The 17794-nt window shown below is 46.0% G+C and overlaps 1 protein-coding gene and 1 long non-coding RNA gene across 2 annotated transcripts in view; one reads left to right on the top strand and one right to left on the bottom strand.

Annotated features, from left to right (window-relative positions):
- Positions 1-723: 723 nt before the first annotated feature.
- LOC110481127 (uncharacterized) lies at positions 724-10749 on the bottom strand. The gene is made up of 3 exons (XR_002467208.4): positions 10616-10749; positions 9608-9792; positions 724-5249 (listed from the first exon to the last, which is right to left on the bottom strand). It is a non-coding gene; the product is annotated as an uncharacterized LOC110481127 (long non-coding RNA).
- AZIN1 (antizyme inhibitor 1) overlaps positions 10576-17794 on the top strand; it is a 26122-nt gene continuing 18903 nt past the window's right edge. Inside the window, exons 1-2 of the mRNA XM_021549589.3 lie at positions 10576-10865; positions 16428-16565. The gene's annotated coding sequence lies outside the window, so the exon portion shown is untranslated. The remainder of the gene's footprint in view (positions 10866-16427; positions 16566-17794) is intronic.

Genomic DNA, 17794 nt, shown 5'->3' with positions numbered 1-17794 from the left:
GTTTTTAAGTGTTCATCATGAAACACTGGTATATTTTCTAAGTTTCCCTTCATCCCTAGTGTCAACTCTTCCTATTATCTTCAGGGGGATTGAACTGTTGAGAAGAATAACCCCTGCACACAAGAAGCAAGAAGACATGCAGCTCAGAAAATGGGAGAAGGTACTAGAGTGAGAAAAACTCTGAGGAATTAGATAAATCGAAGGAAGAACATTAAGGAAATGGCAGAAGAGTGTAAGATTTAGGGATGTGCCTGGAGGGGCTGCAGCCAGGTGTGGGTGAAAGGAAGGGAGGAAGAACAGGGAGAGCAGGAGGTGTTTTGGAGGGGGCAGACAAGTGTGTGCAGGGGGACGGGGGCAGAGCAACTTGGTGTAGGCCTGGCTTGCTGTTATTAAGGAAACCACAGAAATAGGAATTAATTCTCCATTTCTGTAACCTCTCATGTTATATAAGTGTTTTCTCTAAAAGCAATGAGAATTTGCTGCCTGCATTTTTTTTAAACTTTGAATAATATAAGTCAAGATGGGACAGACTTGCCTTTTGATGATAGGAGAAAATTTGGATATAAGTGTGCCATGGTTTGACACTGGCCAAATGCCAGGCACCCATGAAAGCTGCTCACTCACCCTCCCCTGCTACAGCTGGACAGGGGAGAGGAAAATTTAACAGAGGGTTCATGAGTTGAGATAAGGACCAGGAGAAAACACACCAAGAGCAAAACAGGCTCACCATAGAGATACAGCCTGAGTTTATTACTAACAAAATCAGAGGAGGATAATGACAAGTAAAACATGCCCTTAAAAACACCTTTTCTTCCCCCAACACCTCCCTCCTTCCCATCAATGGTGCAGGGAGACAGGGCGTGGGGGTTTTAATCAGTTCATCACCTGAGGTTTTCTTCCACTCCTCAGGGAGACAAGTTGTTCCCCTGTGAGACCATGAGGGCTTTTTCCACAGGAGACAGTTCTCTGTGAACCTCTCCAACGTGGATCCGCTCTCATGAACCGCAGTCCTTCCAAAACTGCTGCAACATGAGTCCCAATTTCCCACACATAGTCCTCCCAAAATTTCTATGGTGTTGGTCACTCTTCTTTGGGGTGCAGTCCTCCAATGACAGGCTGCTCCAACATGGAAGCAAGTGCCCTCTGTCTCTGGGTGTCCCATTGGATCACAGGCAGAAGTGCATCAGGCATCCACCTGCTCTGGCACCTCCCCCAGGAGCTGCGGGTGGATCTCTGCATCCCTCGTGGATACCCACGAGCTGCAGGGGCACAGCTGCTTCACCTTGGTTATCACCATGGACTGCAGAGGAATCTCAGCTCTGGCACCTGAAGCACCTCCTCCCACTCTTTCTCCACTGACCTCAGTGTCTCCATGTTGTTTCTTTCACATGTTCTCACCTCCTCCCCTTCTCTGTCTGGAATTAGAAGTGCACCTCACACCTTTGTTTGGATTTCTTCTTAAATCTATTATCACAGAGGAGTTACCATCATCTCTACTTGGCCCAGCCTCAGCCAGCACATGACCATCTTCAGAGCCATCAGGGATTGGCTCTGCTGGACATGGTGGAAGCTTCCAGCATCTTCTCAAAAAAGCCACCTCTGTGGTCCCCCTGCTACCAAAAACCAGGCCATGCAAAACCAATGCGTAGTGAAAAATTAGGAAATTACTTTTGTCTTCTGAAGTACTACACTCTCTTTCTTAATTTTTCAATTATCATGGTAAGCTCATGATAAATTTCTGGAGGGAAAAAAAAGTAATAATTTTCTTGTTAACAATTAGAAGATGCATTATGTTAAAAATGCCATAAGAACATTTAAATTTTAATATTTTCCTTAAGATTAAATATCCATTAAGTGACTGCAAATCACTAAGAGGCAGCATAATTATTTTTTTATTTGTGCAATTTTGAGAAATATATATAGAACTCTTCCAATTTAAGGTTTTATAACTTGAGCAATGGCAAGGATTTATTAAATGAAACTCATTCATAGAATAACTTTTTTCTAGCCTTTAGTATCTAATTTTGAAACTTATCCGTTTGCTACAGTTTAATATACATTAGATTTGTTAAATGCAAGAGTATAACCATTAGGCTTGGATAATAAATGGTCTGTTGTAAGACATAATTTAGCATATCATCAAAGCAAATAGTAGAACTAATTGCATTCCATTTATCATTAACCGTGTCAAATCTGGTGTGATATTTAAAAGCAAACTTTGTCTGAGAATTAAATGGAAGTCATTGACATTGATTACACTTATGATTGTGTTTACATGTAGTAAAACCTCAGGAACACACTCTGTAGTTATTATTATAATCATTTATTTAACTCCGCTGCTATCACAGAAAATGGTAAGATGCCTTTGGTATATCACAACAAACCTAAGCCCAAAGCCCTGCTCCATAACTAACAACATATTGGGATGTTCTAAGTAAAGGGCCACCTGGGAGATGGTAACCTTAAATACACACTGCTTTGGGCATTTTTTCCCATGATGGATGACATGGGTGCAGCCATCTCTCCTTCCAGCTCCTGTAGCAACTGAGCTGACGATCCAGCTCAGCCATGGGACTACAGCAGTTTCCCAGATGATGTGCTGGGTCCCTGCCCCTCATTTCCCATCAGGAGAAAAGAGAGGAAACAAATTCTAAATCATGCAGGAATATTATACATTACAAGAAAGTTGATGGTGGCTTTGTTTGTTTGTGTTAATTTCAAGATGGAACAGCAAGTATCTGTCCCTTTGGAAAGCTGTATCTAATAAAAAGAAGCAAATCCCAGTGTAAGAGCACCAGGCAAAGCTAATGACCCAAGTCCAGTTTAGATGGTATTTTTCATGAGCAGATGCAGAGTTAAGTATGCAGGAAGCAGCCACTGGTACCAGTAATAGCTCCTTAAATCGGACCATCTCCTGCTCCTTGCAGCAGCTGAGCTTGCAGGGGCTGTCCCTTGGCCTGGGAGCTCTCTGCAGGGAGGTAAACAACAGAGACATGGCAGAACACTATGGCAGGGAGAGGACCAGGACCCCTGAGGACTGGTCAGCGCTGAAAGTTCAGCTCAGCTCAGCTCAGCAGCTATGTGCCCTTTGGTCTTCCTGCTCTGCAGCCACCCAGTGGGGCCCTGGCTACAGCAGGGGGCTTCCTGGCTGGCATTACCCCATTGTCCTGCACAATATCCTCCTTGGGTCTTGCCCTGGGGTTTGGGAGATGTTAAAAATAGGTGAGAACTTCTGGCTTTGCATTTACATCTTCTGGTGTGAGTGCACAAAAGGCTGCTCACTCTTGCTTATGAAACATGGCAGGACAGAGGGCATCAAACACAAGACACTGTCCCAAGCTTGTCTGGTGCTCACTTCAAGTTTTCACTTGCATTTCTATCTGGTCAGATTTGGAAGGCACTGAGTAATTTGACCAGCTGCAAGGAAACTGAATGTAGCAAAAATAACCCAGCACTGTTTGCCTTGCTTTGCTAACTTTCCTGTTGCTTCTGCAAATCTGGCTGGAAATAGCAAAGCCAGGGGATACCACTGACACAGTATCCTGAGCAGATGATATCCATAGGTACTGTTTCACCTCCAACAATGTATCTGAGCCAGGACATATTTCCACATTTTTGAGCCAAGGAGTCCTAAACAAGATCAGGGATCTTAATGGCAATAAAATTAAAAAGGGGTTTCCTTTCTTGTTGTGATCCTCGTTTTTGAGGATTACAAAAAGACTGAGGCTGAGAAAACAAATTGCAAACTACAAATCTAAGCATTAAGGCCCAGGACTTAGACAGAAAGAGTAGAAGGTACACGGACACAATTTCTTGAGGTGAAGATCAAATTTGGTTGAGTACAATTAGGGACTCAAAAGCATGTTGACAAACAACTTGTTTGAAGACCCTAAGTACCAGCAGCATCATTCCTGCAGTACTCTGACAACCAAATGGACATGACAACACCCTGTCCTTCCTGTATGTAGGTGACACAGATGTGACAGATCCTTCTGTTATCTCTGAACTGTGTTAAAGAGGTAACCATTTCATGCTGGTCACTATTGCCAACCTATCATCTGTGGTTTTTCTGGTTTTTTATATGGAAGAAAAAATAATAATTTTTTTAAGCCTTCAATTTCTAAGGGAAAAGTGTATATGTTACAGAAAATTCAAATGCAGAGGGAAGTGAATAGTTCTACATGCTGCTCATCTTCTTCCTGCTAACAAAAACTCAAAGCATGCAAGCAAAGTAAACAAGATTTGCAGGACTTACATTAAATGGATCAATTTTGCTTTTCAAATGTGTTGTTACTTGCTTTTAAAGTAGCAAAGGAGTTCACTAGAGTTTTGTGTAAGAATCCTGCTCCTTTCATGCTACTAGGAAAGGCCTCAGCCTTGACTTGTGGTTCTCTCAACCCCAAAATGTGTGAGACAACATTGTCAGTGAGAGAAAATGCAGGCACACATTTGGAGGCATCTCCAATGGCACTGGACTGCAATCTCAAGAGACCACTTCCCTTCTTGCTGCTCTTGGATAACAAGGGGCAGATCATCACCACCTCTCAGAGCTGGGAGGGTGATGAAAGACATTGACAAGTAGAAAGTACTTCTCCAGGAGTTAGCTGGAAGTCTTTCTTTTGAAGACTGTGAGTCTTCACTCTTGACAAAATGCCCTAGCAGCCTGGGGAAGCTCAGCAAACCTGAAAGCTATCAGGGTATGCTGTTACTAGAAATCATGAGACAAACATGTGCATGCTCAGAAAGCTGAAACGTGACTGTCAAGAACAACTAGCAAAACAAGCAGCCTGAAAAAACACTTAATCATTGCATAAAGCTAGGATCACATTTGCGGAAGACTACTTATTCAAGAAGTACAGGGCTGAGAATAAACATCTGGGAACAAAAACTTCTTGCAAATGCAACCAATGACAACAGAGAGAGTATTCATTCCAAAAAAAGTTAATAAGAATTTCCCCATTCAGTAAACATCAGTCACAGCACATGATATGCATACTTTTGACCTCCTTGCATGGTACACAGACCACTTCATCCTGCTTTAGTGTTTGGATGTTGTGTTTTAAAGTCGATTTATTGCTGCTGACCAGTCCACTCTTCTGGGAACCAGTGCCTCCTGTTTATCCACACAGGGGAACTCCATGCCACTTCTCCAATTCTGAGATATTTGCAATGAAAAATGATAAATTCCACAGAGGCATAACCTTTGGTCTCCAGCTGACCCTTCAGGTATTAGTGATGATCCATTGCACCTGGGTAACAGGAACTGGAATGAGCGTGATTAATGCACAGCTCAAAATCTATCACACAATGAACCCAATGAACCCAAGTAATTTCTAACCTGATCTCGACTTGGCAGATTTCCTACAGTAAAAAGTCCATATCATGTTGCAGATACTTAAAACTTTCAAGTTTTCTTTACCAGTTAATGTGGAGTAGGCATGCAGGTGGCTAGACTCTCAAGTAATGCTCATAGCTGAATATTCTCTTAAATAGCTCTCATTTAGTAGCCTGGATTGTGCTGGTTTTGGCCAGGGTAGAGTTAGTTTTCTTCACCAGGGTTGGTACAGGGCTATTATTTGGATTTTTGCTGGACACATGGCTTCAAATATTGTGATGTTTTTGTTGTTCCTGGGCAGTGCTTACAATAGAGCCAAGGGCTTTTCTGCTTTTCTTGCTGCCACATTGGCAGGGAGGCTGGGGGTGCACGGGAGATTGAGAGAAGACACAGCCAGGACAGGTGATCCAAACTGACCAAAGGAATAGTCCAGACCACAGGACATCATTCTCAGTAAAAAAAAATGGGGGGAAGAAAGAGGGAGGGGGCACATTCGGAGTGACAGCATTTGTTTTCCCAAGTAACTATTAGATCTGATGAAGCCTTGCTGTCCTGGACATGGCTGAACACCTGCCTGCCCCTGGGAAGCAGAGATTCATTTTTTTGTTGTTGTTTTGCTTTGCTTGTGTGAGTGGTTTTGCTTTACCTAGTAAACTGTCTTTATCTTAACCCAGGAGTTCTCCGGCTTTTACCCTTCTGATTCTCTCCGAGTTCCACTGGTGAGGGAGTGAATAAGTAGTGATGTAATACTTGGTTGCTGGCTGGCTCTTTTCTCTTGGTTTCTGCCCATCCAGTCTAGATTTTTTGGAGCTGACATTGTTCCAGCATTGAACTGCAATCAACTTACGGTAAAACACTGAATACTTCTAAACCGAGACTGACTTTTCTTTTGCTCTTTCCCTCTTTTCCTCTGACTTTGTAAAACAACCCAAATTTAATTTCAATTACTTGTGATGTCTTTATGTAGTGCTTTGAGCTGATGTTTCCATTAACTTTGTGTAAACTACTTGGTTTGAGATCTATTCTGTAACTATACTCAATAGAAATGAAACTCTTCTGAAACAAACAGAAAGGTGGAACCCTATTTTTGCCCCAGTTGTCTTGATCCAGAAAAACAGTCAGTAAATATAAGTGAAAGGTGACTGTCTCTGTGAGTTAAGGCAGAGATGTCTTTCCTCCCATCACCTCTGAGCTTTTAATAATTATGAATCTTCTTCCAGCTGGTAATGAGCATTTCCGTCAACTGGCTGGAACAGTGATAGCTCCAAAGAATGCAGCCATAAAACATGTCTGAAGATCAGAGTATCAATTGATACTACTACTACAAGGTCCTATTTATACAGGTTATTTTACTAAAAAGAGGGACTACTGAAGTTCTGTGTCATTGTGGGTATGAGGGATCCAGAGCTATCAGACTTCTTTTTCTTTTTCTTGTACCTCTTCCCTTTGCACAGGCGTTCCTGCCCTGAGCAACTCAGACAAAAATGCACTTTGGACTAATTCTTTCCTCCCACCCCAAGAGCTGAGTGCTCCAGCTGGATGGCTACAGATTTTTAACTATACCCAGTGTCAACTATACCAAGTGCTAGTACATGTAAAAGGAGATGGAACAGGGAACAGACTCTCAAGTCCAAGCATTCAGAAATTGAAGCAACCTTTTACCTAGTTTGGAAGGTGGATCATTATTTGTATTTGTCTTCTGTTGCACTGAGTTTGCAATAGCTAGGAACATTTTCTTTTCAATGGAAGATGAAATTCCTGCATAATCACGTAATTCCTGCACCTGAGGCTTTAAGAAAAAACACTGACCGCTGCAGAAGTTGGCAGCAGTGGGGGAAGAGGAAGAGGAGATGGAGGAGGAAATAATCTCATTCTCTCACTGCAGGAGTGGAATCTGACCCTGCTGCTGATGAGTGGCGATAGAGGGTGCATCCGAGAGCGAGAGGAAATGGGAGAACCAGAGGAGAAAAGAGCCGTTAGGAAGACATCCTTAAGAGAAGGAAATACTTGGGATTAGCAGGGAAGGTCATCAGGCTGTGCAGCCCTCAGACATCTGTCCAAACCAGTCTGGAACTCCTGGCCACTGGGTTGCCTCATTAGTGAGTATTTTTTGCACTCCAAAAGATGAGCTGGGGAAGGATGTCTTTCCTGCTCCAGTTTATCTGTGTCATAGGGATAACACCTGATTTTGCGATTTTGTCTATATCCAACTGTGAGCCGTACTGAAAAGAAAGTGTGGAGGCAAAAAAAAAGCCCAAAATGGTAGAAGTGCCTCACAGTTGGAAGTAAAGGGAACTCAGAGCTGGAGATGCATTTTGTGCTTTGTTCACTTTCTCTCTTTGGAGCAGAAAATGTAAAGTTTTACTCTACTAATCTATAAAATCGGATATGGAGCCACACAATGTTAGGAATACAAGTATTAAAACTGAGTGCAGAGAAATGAGGCAGAAGGAAATTTCATGTAAGCTTTTTTTTATATTTTGCTTCTCCAGACAAAACAGAACTGCTAAAATAAATATATATATTGAGCTGTGACATCAGTTTTCTAGTTCTGCATTAATATCACCTGTGGTAGCTGCAACACTGTATAAAGCATTTATCCATGACTTTTTTCTCATTTTTTATGAAGTGACTACACAGTTCAGTCTTGTACTCTCCCTAATAGTGTGCCACTCTTCTTCTTCCAGTAGATTTGAGAGAATGAAGTTTATGTTTCTGTTTTCAAGTGTTGCTTCCTTCGCAAGCAGGAAATCCTCCCTCCCTCCTTCCATGCATTTTTAAAATAGTTGATAGATCCCCCAATTAATTGCATATCAAACTGAAGTTCTTTTTCCAGTCCTACGTGACTACACACTCCTCTTAAATAGTCCATCTGTTTTCTTATTCCCGATAAGAATATTAAAAATATTCCCTACCTACCAAAACAAAAACTCTCCTGGGAATATGAATGTGGGAGTAACATGCCAGTGAGATCACTGATATATCACTGGGATATCGTTGAGTATTACCAACAGGAGACCTCTAATAACATCTATAAAAAACGTAGTAACATCTCCAAACTAGTCAAGTCCTTTTCCTAGTTTATATCCCTTCCAAAGATGTGTTTTGAAAAATCTACCTTCTTAATGAATACAGATTTCTGGGTTGCTCTTCTGTATATCACTTTATATCACTGTATATCACCTTATAACCTTTGTCCTCCCCTCTATCCCTTCCTCCTTTCTTTGCCTGTTAATAATTCACAATTACTGTATCATACCCAAGCTCTGCCCAAATTTCTTTTCCTATCTCTCTATAGCTTTTCCTGGTTTGTTTGTCTGTTTGTTGGTTGGTTTGGTTTTGTTTTTTAATATAATCTGATGCCTCCTCCCACACTTGCATTCTGGAATGGGAACTCAGAATACAAGTAAGTCACTGATGAAGGGTGTAATACAGAACACCCCCGAAAAAAAAAAAAAAGCATTCTACACTGTAAAGCTGAATTTTTGGTCTTCAATACAGGGTTTGTTGCAAGTGTATGTAAGAGGTTTTCTGACTTACTGCTTTTACTAACTTCATCTATAACCTACTAGTACTTTTATCACAAAAAAGGAGACATGATAATGAGACTGCATATATTTCTCAGTTCGCTTCCTCCTCATTTAAAATTATTTGCAAAAGAGAACATGGTAACAGATGAAAAGAGTAAACAAACTCCATCTCTGTGTGCTGTGGAACCTCAGTCCCATTTTTTTTCTGAAGATATGACAGGTGTGTGTCTATTCACTCATTTTCTAAATCTCTGTGCTATACAACTAAACAAACCCAAATTTGCTTTGGAAAAAAAAATGCAAACTGTACTAACATACCTTTTAAAAAGAAAATAAATGTACATTGAGAGGAAGAAGTACATTCTGGAGCAAGTATATCTTTTGGTGGGTTTCAGTGAACAGCATACCTACATATTTTAGTGACTGGAAAGAACTGCGATTGCTGGAGTGAATTTTTTTAAAAGCAGCCCCTGTGCGGTTTAGTAAAATTGACATGGCAGAGCCAGGCTGGTAGATCAGGGTTCATCCACAGCTCCACTATGAAACAGTTTTGTGACTTTTAACTGAGGCACCTCATCTCTGGGTGGCTCTTTCCTATTTGCAGCTGAGCAACACTCCCTCATAAGGGCGTTAAGAAAGAACTAAAGGTTTTGAGGTATGCTGAAGATGTTCCAGAGCTTCAGTGAAACTCTATGTCAATTATATGGGTCAGCTAAAGCTTTCTATTAATGTGTTTACTTACAGGATTCTTGAAGGCCTGAAATTGCTGGGAGACAGGCTGCTAGCTACGCAGTGTAATTCGTTTCCTCTGGTGAGCATTCTGAGCAGCTTATCGATGCCCAGGGAATCAGGGCGATCTGTCAGGCTGTTGTTAACTCTGTGAATGAGGCCTCTGGCTGATCGTTGAACCCTGGGCTCTTTTTCCACCTGCTCAAAGCCGTAGAGACAGAGAATAGGTCTCGGGTTAGTGGAAGCCATGACAGAAGCAGAGATCCCAGATGCCGTGTGAAGACACGTATGGTAACCCCTGCCCGGGATCCCGGGGGGATGCTGACGGTGTCCCTGCCCTGGCTTCTGTCGGGAGCTAACCAAAGACTTGATCGCTCCTGCAGCACTCTCGGTCCAGCCAGGGTGGGCGGGCGGCCCGCCGGGCACACACGCCGGCCCCGCCGGGCACACACGCCGATCGGCCGGGCACACACGCCGGTCGGCCGGGCACACACGCCGGTCGGCCGGGCACACACGCCGGTCCCGCCGGGCACACACGCCGGTCGGCCGGGCACACACGCCGGTCGGCCGGGCACACACGCCGGTCCCGCCGGGCACACACGCCGGTCGGCCGGGCACACACGCCGGTCGGCCGGGCACACACGCCGGTCCCGCCGGGCACACACGCCGGTCCCGCCGGGCACACACGCCGGTCCCGCCGGGCACACACGCCGGTCGGCCGGGCACACACGCCGGTCCCGCCGGGCACACACGCCGGTCGGCCGGGCACACACGCCGGCCCCGCCGGGCACACACGCCGGTCGGCCGGGCACACACGCCGGCCCCGCCGGGCACACACGCCGGTCGTACCGCCCCGGCCCAGCGCGCCCCGGCCGCCGCGGCGGGGGAAGGCGGTGAGTCCCGCCCCCGGTGCGGTGACGGCGGCCCGGGTGCCGCCCCGCCCGCCCGCTCTTATAAAAACGCTGCCGGTGCCTTCCCCTTCTTCTCGCCCCGTGTCTCCGCTCGCTCGGTCGCAGCTTACCGGCCGCGCTCCCGTCTCCGCCCGCCGCTGCCGCAGCCCCCGGCCCGCTCCGGCTCTGTCTCTCTCCGCCTGTGCCCTCCGGTCCCAGCGCTGCGCTGCGCTTTCCCCGCCGGCCGCCCCCGCAGCCTATGGCCCTGGAAGGCGCCGCTGCCGCCGCCTGTATTTCTGCTGTAGGTTCCCACATCCCTCTTTAAAAATTCCGCCTAAAAAGAGAAGACGATTTACCAAATCTTTCGGGCCGTTATCTCACGTGAGTACCGGAGCGGGAGTCCTGGCTCCCTCGCCGCCCGAGGGGGAGGTGGTGGGAGTGAGGGAGGGAAGCCGTGCCGACGCCCACCCCGAGCTCCGAGCCGGGCCGGAGCGTCCGTGGTCACCGGCGGCGGGCGGTAGCGTTAGCGACTTCCCTCTGCCCGGGGCCTCGGGCAGTGCAGGGAGGGACGGGGAGCGGTGGTCGTGGTGGCCGGGAAGGGCGGAGGGGCAGCCGGCGGGCAGTACCGTGGCGGTGCCGGCCGGGGAGGTTTGGGGATGGTGCCGGTTCCTCCCGCTGCCCTTTCTCCGCCCGGCGGCGTGGGGCGAGACCGGCTGCCACCGGCAGCGGCAGATGGAGAGCGGCGGAACGAGTCAGAGCCGGAGCTGCCCCTTTGCCCCGGCGCGCCGGGCGGCGCGGGGCCGCAGTGCAGGGGCCGAGCGGGCGGGCGGCGGGACCCCGCAGCCGGGAGGGCGGCGGCGGCGGCGGGCGGAGGGTCAGCGGCCGCCGCGCTAACATGGCGGACAGCGCTGCGTGCGAGCGGCGGCGGGGCGGGAGCGGGGGCCGGGCACCGGGGTGAACGCTGCGGCGGTGCCGCCGGTCCCCTTCTCCCGCAGTCCTCGGGACGCGGAAGGGCGGCGGGGCCGCCGGCTCCGCGGGCAGCGGGGGCTCGGCGGCCGCCCTAACATGGCGGATTCCCGCGGAGGGGGGCTGTACGGTGTCTTCCCCCTCGCAGCCGGGGCAGTGCCCGCGGCTGGAGACCCGCGCCCACCGGGCGCTGCTGCCTCTCGCAGGGCGCCTCTGGCTGGGAGCGGGGGCCGAGGGCAGTCCTCGCCTGGATCCCGCAGAGCGAGGGGCTGCCCAGTGCCCCGGGCTGGCAGCACGGGCTGCGGTGCGGCTGCTGCAGGGTCCCTTTACACGTGTGACCCACACGCGTGAGCTCCCCCGGGGCCAGCCGTGTGTGACAGGTTTCAACGCTGGGCAGCCTGATGGGAGCAGAGGCAGAAGCGCTGGTGGCATGGCCGCGGCGTCTCCTCGCCTTCTTCTCAGGGGCCATGTTGTGCTTCTGTGAGCGTGATTATCCATCCGGGCTCCTGCTGCCGTGCTCCACTTTTCCCCCCTCACCTGAGCTGCGCCTGCCCGAGGCCTCCTCGCCTGTCCCCCTCGGCGTGGTCAGCAAGGGCCACGCCGAGCAGCAGCGTGGCAGCGCCGGCTGTCAGCGCAACGCACGAGCGCAGGGCATTGCACAAGTGACGCTTTCCGGGACTGCCTTCACGCAGAAGGGCCGTGGGGTCACCGGCATGTGGGAAGGGAGCCCTTCCCTCCCGTTAGCAGTCCCCTCCCTCTGCCCGGAGAGACGCTCTCTGGTCATCTCACAGGTGCACTCTTAACCCTTCCCCTTGGTCAGACCCTTAGTGTAGCAGTAGCAGGATTGGTGCCCCTGGTCCTTTTGGAGGTCTCTTGGTTGAGCTCAACCTTCTTGGGCCGCTGGTGTACTAGTGGATTTTGGAAAGCCTGGGGAAGAGATTCTGGTTCCTGCTCAGCTGCCAGCTGAATTTGTGTGTGTAAAGTATGTACACCCGAATGTTGGGGTATCTGGAGTGTGTGTGTTGGCTGCAGTGCCGTTCCCCGTTTGGTAGGAGGTCAGCAGAGTTGTAGTGGTGAGAGATCAGTAGAGGTATCTGTTCCTGATGGTAGGGGAGCTGAAGGCACGGTGAGCAAGCGGGCTCATGTGTGCACAAGTGGGACAGTGCAAGTGCAGGATCGTGGTGCGGCTGAAGAGGATGCTGTTATGGCTGAGTACCGGACAGCACTGCAGATCTTTTCCAGTCATCAGTCTGAGCCCATGAATATGCCTCTGTGTGCTGGAGGTTACCTGGTTGTGATGAAATGGGAAGAAAGTGAGCTTAAACCTTTTGAGCCTTTCTGAAGTGCATCTCCTGCAGTAAAAAATCCTGCACAGCTGCCTAGTGCCTGTAGGCACGAGAAGCACTGCGTTTCAGAAATCTGCAGCAGTCTCCAGTGACTAACCAGGATACAATTGTGTAGTCCCAGTCGGTTATAGCCGCCCTGAATAAAAACACGGTGTGAAGGCCAATAAAACAGCGTAGAAATGCCTACCATCTAGTCAGATGCGTGATCGAGTCTCTTGTGTGCGAGAGGGTTGGGGGGTAGTTCTGCCCTACTTCTTCTGCCCTCCCCAGCTGCTGGATTTTTGTCTCTAAAGACACTGCACTTGCCCATTATTCTTCCTTGGATAAACGTGGGAGGCAGTGGTGCTGGGGGGGAGGTGGGTGTTGTGAATAATGGTGATGGTAGGAGGGGTTTGTTCCAGTCTGGACTGGTCCAGTCTAGTTCTTTCCTTCCTGTCACCGTGTGAACAATGCTGCTGCTGCTGTGGCTGATGCCTGTGACAAGGCAGCCCCTTCCCCGTGTGCCTCTGGCTGTGGTGAGCTCCCTTCTCTGCCTCCTGCAGGCCAAGACCCCCGGCAGCCAGCCGGCCTGCTCTCCCCATCCCTCCTGCTGGGCACTGAGCTCCAGGGAAAGGCTGTTAAACCCCAGAAAAAGGAGGGTCTTTGGGAGGGGGAGGGTGTTTGGTGGTGAGCAGCTGTGGGAATGTTTCTCCTGTGGGCACAGTTTTACTGGAGGCAAGAGGCAGGATTAGTGCCTTTCAGCACTGCAGCCGGCCCCTGGACCTGCAGGTCCTGCCTCTCACTGCTCCCTGGAAGGCTGCTGCAGGTGTGTGATTGCAGCAGTGCTGCTGGAAATCATTCCATCTCTCCAAATTAAAGGGGAGACAGAGTACTCTGGAAGAGACTTAAGACTATCCCTTCCTAAAAGCGAGGCTTAATTGTGTAGTGCACTAATTTAGGTATAATGGTAAATGTCAGCTCTAGATGCTGTTGATGTGGCATAGGAGCAAGAGTGTGGTTCATGGGAGAACTCCTCAGGGATCTGTGCTTCCTTCAGGACCTGCTCCCCCTCAGGGACCCCAGGCCACAGTGTCCTCTCTCTGCTCTGGAAGAGGCTTGCTGTAACTCAAAAATACCTAGCCTTTCTGTGAACCATAGTAACTTTGGTGCCTTTGAGTCTGTCACTCAGTGTAAATGTGCAAGGTCATTTTAATTTTATATTTTTATGGTTTAGTTAATGGATATTTTAGCTTAAGCCACTAGAGACTGTCTTCTCAGAAACAGATGCAGTGGATTTTTTTAAGAAAATGGATTGATCCTTGGTTTTGTAGGCCTGTTGGCATCACACATGGGGAGATGAGGAGGGGGGCCAGTGAACTGGGAAAAGCTCAGCCCTGCTGGGCACTTACAGGGCTTGCTGCAGGGATGCAGGTGTTCTGACAAAACTATGTGCTGTGGACAGCTGGGGGATGATTTAAGTCCTCAGGTGAGTTGTGGCTACTGTTTGAGTTGTTGTCAAACTTCAGGAACCTGCTGGTAGAGTATACCAATAGATGATAAATACATGCATATCGGTGTCACTTGAATATTAAAAGGCAGAGCTACCTTGCTGACTATTCCCACAAGTCAAAGCTTACTGCTTAGCAAAGAATGCTCTTATACCTACTTTAAAACCCTTAAACAAAGAACGCTTCATTGTGGTTCATAACACACACTATTTCTGTAAAACTGGGTTTGTCCATATGGGTTATGGACGTCTAATACGCTTCTACTTAAAGTGGTAGACCAGCTCTGCCACTCAACAGCAAAATCCCTTTCTGCTTGTTGAAGTAGACTAAAATGATTGCAATTGGAAAGGCTGGAATTGTTACATTTTCCTCTGAATGTTTAGAAGTGGCAAAGCTGCACAAAAAGAGCCGTCAGACTATTTTGTATGTTTGTGTATATCCTTTACATAAATAATTCTCATTTAAAAGAAGTTCTGAAAGACAGTTACAACTTGGCACAGCTCAAAGTTTTCTGTTGCTACAGAAAACTGTTGGGTTTCATTACTGCTCCACAGGAATTTTCACTGTAAACTTTCCTCCTTGGGACATGGGAGAATATTTATTGGCATAATATTGCAGGTGATATTTGACTGAAGCGCATTGCATTTTAAGTTTTGCGTTGAAGGTCATGTGCTCTACCTAGAAGCACTTGCGTTTAATGACTTGTTTGGCTAAGTTTGGAAGGTAAACTTAATTCCTATCACTGGAGAATTTGTATGAATTCTTGAGTATAATCAGAACAGCAGCAGGAAGTAGGGTAACTACAAGTTAATTTTAAATGTTGGCAACACCTTCCTTTTGTTAAACTGTTATGTGCAAAACTGTTACTGACTTGCTTTAGTAAAAGAAAAGGATATGGTTAAATATAATATATATGCACTAATTCTAGCTGGCAAAATTCCATAATATCTCAATTTTGAAGCATTGATGTTGTTTTTAATGTTGCATGCTAGTAAAGGCTAATTTATGTGGTAAAGCTACAGGAATTGCTCTGTGGGAGTTGCTGTGAAACAGTTACCCTCAAGTTGCATTACCTCTGTGTGTTATGCAGTACTTTATGGAGTGTACTAGTTTATTTTCCAATAGCAAGAATAAGTGGAAAAGTACATTTCAGGTGTTTGGCTAACATGGCTGTGAAGATGATCTTTTGTGTTGGATGATTCCCAGAAATCAGGCTTTTGTAGTCAGCCCATGTAGTATTACTTCTATAATGAAAGTATCAAAAGTTTATTTTCACAATAGGTTGGTATGTTCTATGTTCCATGCCATATATTGCAGCAAATTTGTAGAAACTTTGTATGTTGGGTTTACACATGACCATTTTGGGTATTTAATTCCATGAAAATTATTATTGCTTTTGGGAGGAATAACTTCTCAACAGGCCTAATAAATGTTTCCTTGACTGCTTTTACACTCATTGTTCTGGTTTGTGTGATTGCTTTACCTTGAGTAAGCTAGCCTTGTACTTCAAAATGCTGCTTTGGTGATATGTGTAATAGCCTTTAAGGGCCAGCTGAAATGTTTCCTCATTCCTGAAGGCAAGCATAAGTTTCTTTGTTTTTACTGTCTTGCTCATTTCTGGATTTGTCTGTGTGGTGTTCAGTTTCACTATATAAAGCACTATTTTTCACCCACATAGCTTTTTCACCCACATGCCGTGTTCATTCACAGCAGAGGGAGAAGGAACATGGCAAGGGAATTCTAAAATAGAAAGGAAGTAGGGAGGGGAAGAATGCAGTGGTTACAGGGTTAAAAACACTTCTGGGAGAGTAATCCAGTATTAAGACATACTACCCTACAGCAGGATCATGTAGAGCTCTTTGCCATTAGTTTTGAAAATCTTCTCATTCAGACTGTGGAAGATAGGTAGAACAAGCAGTTTCATGTGTTTTAGCAGGTCTTTGTACATCTGTCTTGTTCTGGCTCAGAGTTTATATTAGCTCTTGAAAACTGTGTGTTTGACATGATTATAAACATTCATGGTGGGGTGTTGCAAGCCTTCTTAAAAGCACTACTGAAAAGGCATTTGTTACATATTTTATGATAAAGCTTTTATTCTGTTCTGGCTATGAGATACATTTTTGTGTGCATTTTTCTCCCTACAGGGCAAAATCTCTGATCAAGTTTACAACTATCCAGAAGGCTTAGGAGAAGTGCTTTATAGAGAGCAGTTCGACTTCAACGCTGAGCCACCTTGGGAACCTAGCTGATGATAGTAGGGTTCCATCTCCTAACTTGTCCATGTAAGTCTCTCTTCATCTGTATGCAGGAGGATAACCCCTTGCAAAAATACAGCTTTTTTTTTTTGATAAGCAAGGTAACTGTCTGGATGTAGATTAACAAAATTACATAGGACTTTCATTCAGGATGGCAGGGGGGACTAAACGAAACATTTTACTCACCTAACACCTTTCTTGATCAATTATCTAATGAAATTCTGCAGTAAACTTGGTAAATAAAGCTACTTTTCTAAATTGGAGGAGTTGGCTGCAGAAATCCTGAAATAAAATGCTGTAATTTCGGTCTCTCAATGATAATTCTGAAGTCAGGAATTGGATGGCATGACTGTTATATCAACTCATGATTTGCTGAGTACTCTATAGAGTAGTTTATACTGAAATAGTTAGGATTTGCTATTGTAAACAGTAACTAAGGCTGATCATGAAGGGTGTGCCTTCCCAAATGCCTGCCTCCATTATTTGTTAATTACTATTCGTTTCCACAAATAGTTGTAGTGGGATTACAGTAGAATGTGGAATTTAATGTTGGATGGAAAATGTTACCAATTATAAATGCATTTATATTTTGAAGTGGCAAATAGGTGTTAAAGAGAAACAAGACCATGATAATGGAAAACAAATGAATGCATTTAGCTGATCTTAAGGAGCACAGAAAACTCTGAAATGTACGTGGTTATCATGTTCTGTTAAGTTAAAATAGTTTTATGTGGTTTTTAACATAGTCTTAACTCAGATATTACAAATGCATTTAAGCTGCCTTTATACAGTATTTGTACAGTATTACTTTTTTCCTGTCTAGCTGAAGGCGTTTTTGTTTGGCTTAGTACCTATAAATAATGGAATGCTTTTTAATGTAGAACTTGCAAATGGTTAAGTACATATCACTGAGCCAGGTACTTTTTAAAGACCACAAAGATTCCAAATGCCAGTTGTGTTATTATGCATCCTAATAAGGTACTTTATGTAGATAAACTCATTATTTGAAAATACCACAATTGCTGAGGCATAGGAGGAGCTTGGTTTATCCTGACTTCTGGCTATATCTCCAGAGGTTATGTTCTTTTTGTTTTGTTTGAAACTTACTGAAGTAACTGCATATATCTGGTTCTTTGTAGTTGAATGCTGTAGTCAAATGAATTCAGTTAATACTGAGAATTTTCTGAATATCACAGTATGTTTAAGGTGTGGTTTTTATAAGCAAAGTAGCTGAGAAAATTGCTTCTTCTGTTCAG

Source organism: Lonchura striata, chromosome 2, assembly GCF_050655825.1.
Source record: "Lonchura striata isolate lonStrDom1 chromosome 2, ASM5065582v1, whole genome shotgun sequence".
Taxonomy (NCBI): domain Eukaryota; kingdom Metazoa; phylum Chordata; class Aves; order Passeriformes; family Estrildidae; genus Lonchura; species Lonchura striata.
The sequence above is the reverse complement of the archived record's forward strand: the minus strand, read 5'-3'. Positions and strand labels throughout refer to the sequence as shown.